Genomic DNA, 6,000 nt, shown 5'->3' with positions numbered 1-6,000 from the left:
GATATTTTTGCATTCCAAATTAATGAATTCATTTTAGCATTTAAAAAAAAATAACATTTGTGCAACCAGATTTTGAAATTTCTTGGATGATGCAAAACAGACATCACCCTTCATTCTACATCCTGCTCCTGAAAATCATCTGCTACTGGCAGTTCATGAAAATGTAGGAACTTTGGAAGGTTAGACATAAAGTTTCTGCCACTTTGCAGAATTGCTGTAGCCTGTCACAAGAAGACAGCTGCACTTTTTTCCTGTTGAAGACTTTGCTTTTTTCTGTTGCTTTCCACAGCTGAATGTTATACAGGCACTTAAGTCTTAAAGGTTATGGTTAAGGCTTTGTTTTTGTACACACTTATTTATAGAACAAGTAGGGTAACATACCACATCAGAAGAACAAATGCTATGCCTTTCACGTTGCTGACACAAATGCCACTATATGGTGTAACACCTAGTTTTGAAAACAAATCTCTTGATGACAGTAAGAATAACTTCATGTAGGACCTAGCACAGAAGCTGCATGATCTTTGGACTTTTTGTGGTATGTAGCAATTATAGAATATGTTGCCAAGGAAGCTTCATTGTGGAATAAGCTTCCAAATTATCTGTCATGTTTCTGACCCTCAAGCATAATTCTGCACATGCTTCAGATAAAGACAGTCCCATTTAGGACAGTGAAAATACTTGGAGTTCAGCTAGCACTTTACATCTGTGTAGTACATCATACAAACCTATTAAGCTTTAATCAATAACATATATAGATGATATGAGCTAATAGATTGCACTATAGTCTTAACTGAATAATCCATGTAGCTGAGGAAAAAAAAATGAGGCCTATTTAGTAATCTTAATATTGATACTGTTGGATAGAGTTCTGTCTGACACAGCTGGGAAATGTTCATAAAGAGTTATTAGTGTTGCCAACAGCTGAGTGTTTCTTTAGTGATAAATCGAGAATGAGTTCTTGTTTTTCAGTTCTTTGTTAAGTCTATTAGACTGTACTGCCTCTAAATGATTGATGATACAAGGAAAATATTGTGTGAAGGCATTCAAGTAAGAATAGAAATAAGATGCTTGTTTTCTGTTTCTCAGAAGGGACAAGAGACGATGCAATGTGCAGACACCCCACACAGGCACTTAACTGCCATCAGGATAGGTATCATATCAAACCCATCTAATTAAGACACATTATTAAAATAAACAGAAGTCACTCATCTAAATCTCATCCTAAATCAGCAGCACAATTCTGGAAGATCCTTCTGTGGTGACAGCCATACACCGAATGAGCTGAACTGTAGTTTCTATTCCGTGTCTTGTTTGCATACATAAACCTACTGAAAAACTGGAGAGGGAAGCTGCAGGTCTAATAGCATCTTTACCATGTGTCTTAACTGACAGAGGCAAAGCAGTGTAAAGCCGAACTGCCCTTCTGTTAGCTAATCCTTTCTCTTCACATGTCCATACTTGGGAGAAAGGCAATGAGTCGTTTTGAGCTTCTTCAGGCAAAAGGTTAGAACTTGACACTCCTTGCTGTTCAAAAATAAAAAGGAAAAATAAAAGAGAAAAAAAGAGATTTATTATGTTTTGAATCTGCTACTGGGTGTATTATTGCCGTGTTGTTTTTTTCTGTCCAAAGTCCAACAGATTTTTATTTTTGTGTGGCTTACCACAAAAAGTAATACTTTTTTATTTTCTTTACTGAGCAGGAACACAAAAGTGATTCAATTTTAGAAACTTTTTGGTTAAAAATAGATATGTCCCAACCCTTTCTCTCTTCACGGTATGTGAAGTCTGGTCAAAGTATAATATTTTTGCCTACTGTTAGTTAGATTAAATTTCCCAGGGCAGACAGAGTGTTGGAAGCCAGAAAATGAGTATCCTCTTGCTGCTTCATAAACAATATCACACCTAGCTGGGAAAGACAGAGCTTTATAGGAATCTTGCTTTTAATGGTGTGTCCTTATTTTCCCTGTTTTCTTGTTTTCAGTACTATTACTGGAAAGTTATATGGGCTTTTAAAGTGACCATGTTATAATGCACTTATGGTCATACTGTCTATATATAAGAATATTGTGAAGCAAAACATCAGGAGGAGGGAGGAAGAATTAACGTAAGAAAAAAACAAAACAAAACCAAAATGGAGGGTTGTCCTTGGGAACAAATCAAGCATTCATCCCTAAAAAAAATTTCCTGGATTTAGAAAGAAAAAAATGTAGTTTTTCTGTCTCTAACCCCTCTCTTTCAAAATACTAACTAAAACTGCAGTTTCTGATTTTTAGACCAGTTCCACGATGATTTTGCCTAGGTCAGAAAGCAGCTTGAAAAGAAGAATTGGGATTGATTCTATCTTTTGGGTTGGTGCCCAAAGGATTTGTCTAACCCCAAAGATATCTTATGGGGAAACATAGCTTGTCACCCAAAGTGGACATTTCTTTGTGCACAGTGACACTGGAGATGTGGTAGGAAACTATCTTCACATCTCTCCCATGTTGACTTGTTCCTGAATGACAACATCCAGCCTAGTACAGTGCAAATTGCTAACACCACTATATTAACAGCTGGCATTTCCACAACAAGCCTTGGGTTTAGAAATATTTTTCTTGGTATTTTCTGAATTATAGCTACCGTATTGAGTGCTTAATGTAGTCATACTGTCAAATACACAAAGATGTGATAAAATTAAGGACTGTGATTGATTTCTGAAACAACTGCTTTATGAATTTACTGAGTTATTAATGCCCTTGCCATATCTAACTGATGAACAGACTGTGGAAATAGGGGGACTGTGGTGAATGTAAGTTTCCAGTGAAAAAATTAACAAAAATACTACCCTGACTAATCCTCATTTGAGTTGCAGCATTTATTTTAGAAACAGGCAAACAAGCAAACATTTGCAGTGATACTAAATCTGCTAGAACCTTAGGTAATCTGCTAGATATTTATCCTTATTGCTTTAAGAAATTAATCTTATTTGTAATCTAAATTTTCTAGCTCTGTTTCAAGTAACTGGATAGCTTTTGCATCCTTATTCTACATGTTTATACCCTGAAGGACCTCCAATCACTATTTTACTCAAAAGACAGATAATCACACTCTCTGTCTAAGTACTTCTTTGATAGGATATCACAGTATTCCTCCCAGTCTCTCTTTGTCTTTTTGCTGGCATTTCTTTATTCTTTCCCTATCCTTTTTTTCTTGTAGCTCTTTTTTTGGGGGTGGGCTGGATCTCAGTAATTTATCTAGATTCATACAGATATCTATACTTCAGCAATCCATACAGCCTTATTTTAGGTATTTGAAATTTTTAAGTAGACAAATGTAAAACTGAACACTCTGCAGGTCCCCTTCAAACAGCCAGCAAAACTAACTGTACTAAATCCAGCAAGAAAATACATTTGTGATCATTACATCACATTGTCAGAGCCTCCCTATCCCAATAGGGCTAAGGAAAGAGTCCAGGACTTGCAAGGCAGTAAGGCACTATGCAGTTATTCTCAGGTTTTCTCTCTCTGCTTCAGAGAACTTCATAATAAGGTGTAATGGCTATAACCAGAGAACTCACCTGCTTATCCTGGTTAAAACATGCACACAGAGGCAGGAGAAATAGGCTCAAGGAGGTGATTCAGTTCATGCAAAGAGAGGACCAAGTCTGTGTTTTTAAATTCCTGATGAACAGGCTAAATTCTGAGCTAGCTGTCTGGGTGGCAGAGGTGAGGGTAACACCACATTAAATAACAGGTGAGCAGGTTTTTAGTATCTCAGGCTGGGATCAGGTATGTGCCTTTTTGGGAGGTTAATGATTTGTGATTTGCTAATTACATATCAGATGTTATTTTGGGGTATTAATAAACCTATTTAAAGACATTAATTAGATGGATAATCCCAGTTTCTAGTGCTGGGATTTTTTTTTTAACCTATCTGTTAATTTCTTGTATGCAGACTATAAAATAAAACATAAACTGTCTTATGTCTGGTCTATTGAATCCACTTTGGTACCTATTGATGAACATCATAAGGAGGAATGCACAGTTTCATATAAACTTTGCTTGTTTATTTTAGTTGGATGCTGATAGGACCATGCAGAAAAGCAGAAGCAATGGTGCTGATCATGGCACCTATTTCAACAGATCACTAGAATAAAAAATTCTTAATTCAAAGCAGTTTTGAACTGATTCAGAGCTTGACTTCACAAGAGATGCTCTAATGAAATTTCATCACTTGCTAGTCTGACCGGTTCACAGCATGGGAGCTGATTTGTGAAATTCAAGTGATGCCAGTCTCCTTGTGCCTTATCAGAACTCCTGTTTTCCCAGTAAGGACAGAACAACTTCTGTCATTTTCTGGGACCCAGTAAGGACAGAACTTCTGTCATTTTCTGGGAAGGACTACATCAGGTAGCTCCATGTCTTATCGTTCAAACCATCCTGAGATATGTTCTACTAAGCCTAATGTCGCATGTAGTTGGGACTCAGCCCAAACCTTCTGCTAGCGTTTCTTTTAACTATGCCTGTTCTATTTTTCAGTGCTTTGCACCATGCAAGCACGAGCACATCTTCTTCATGGCTTAAGAAAACTCAGCCTGGCTTATTTCTCCGTTACTACAGCTGGGCAGCGTCCCCTTGACCGCAATAGGGTCTTCTGAATCCATGGGAGGAATGAGATACAAGTTCTTTCTTGACCCACTGACAATATGCCAAAATGGCATAACTTTAAGATACATTCTTCAGGTTCCTCCTATCCCCAAAACTGCATTCAACTGAATAGACGTTTTTTTGGTAGAATGCTATAATGGATATTGTTGTTTAGTGCAACTGCAGGAGAGCACAGCTGTTCTGCATTTGACTGAAAACTTCTTCCAGAAAGTCACAGAAAGTTTTGTGCTGAGCTGAATTCCAGTCTTAATAAACAAGTTAAATAAAACCTCCTAGAAGCTCTTTTGTATCTTGATGAACTCTCACTTGTCTCCAAATATTTTCCCTCATCACAGTCTTCTCAATACAAAGCCATAACAAAATTATGTTCTTGTTTATTAGGGCTGCCTGTGCTTGGAATTGTTCAGCAGTCATTGAAAGTATATTAGCTATGATCTTTGAGGTAGTGGCATCTGAAAAAAAGATGTTATTTGTGTAATTATTGCTTATTGAGAGGTTTGACATATGAAAAATTTATTGCTGGGAAACATTACTATGGGTCAGCTGTTCAGCTTGTTTGCATAGTCTTATTCCACAGTAAATGTGAAAGACTTTACCTTTTAGTAGAAGAGAAATAAATTACCACATGTTTATGCTTCAGTGTCACATCAGGAAATAGTGTGGAGAGTGTTACCATGCTTTATCTGCTCCGCCGTAACTTATTTGTGTTTCAAAGCACTGAGATAATAAGTCTTCCAAAATTCTGGCCAATAACCTTTTATTTTTGAACAGTGCAGAATAATAATTGCACAACAAAGTTTCTGGCTTTTGGACTTCATTGATTTATGTAAGTGCACTTAGAATTTTTCCTTCTTCACAAACCAAGTTGCCATTAAGTATCTCCGTGTCAGAGATTATAGTCTCGATAATCCTTGCTTACTTGAATGAGATATGCCCTTGAAAAAGAAACACTTATTTTCTAGACTTGATACAAATTGGGATGTCCACATAGTAGGAAATTTCAGCATTTCATTGCTTGATTTCAATCCCTATCAGATCAAGTAACTGAAATACAATTTTTCTTTCTACTTGCGATGAAACATTCCAAAAGGGGTATGCAGAAATAACCGCATCTAGTCATGTTTTTTGTTTTTAAATTGAAATGACATATTTCAATAATGAAGAATGAAAATGTTTTGATTTGGTTTGTTGAACTGACCAGAAATATTTCTTTTCATTTTCACACTAAGCCGTGCTTTTCTAGAGTTGTAAATTATCTCCTGGGCATACAAATTACCTCCTGAGAAGGGGAGCACTCCCATTCTACCCTCTGAGGTGGTTTTTCTTCCTAAATGAAGTTTCCCATGAAGCA

Source organism: Mycteria americana, chromosome 5 (assembly GCF_035582795.1).
Source record: "Mycteria americana isolate JAX WOST 10 ecotype Jacksonville Zoo and Gardens chromosome 5, USCA_MyAme_1.0, whole genome shotgun sequence".
Taxonomy (NCBI): domain Eukaryota; kingdom Metazoa; phylum Chordata; class Aves; order Ciconiiformes; family Ciconiidae; genus Mycteria; species Mycteria americana.
The sequence above is the reverse complement of the archived record's forward strand: the minus strand, read 5'-3'. Positions refer to the sequence as shown.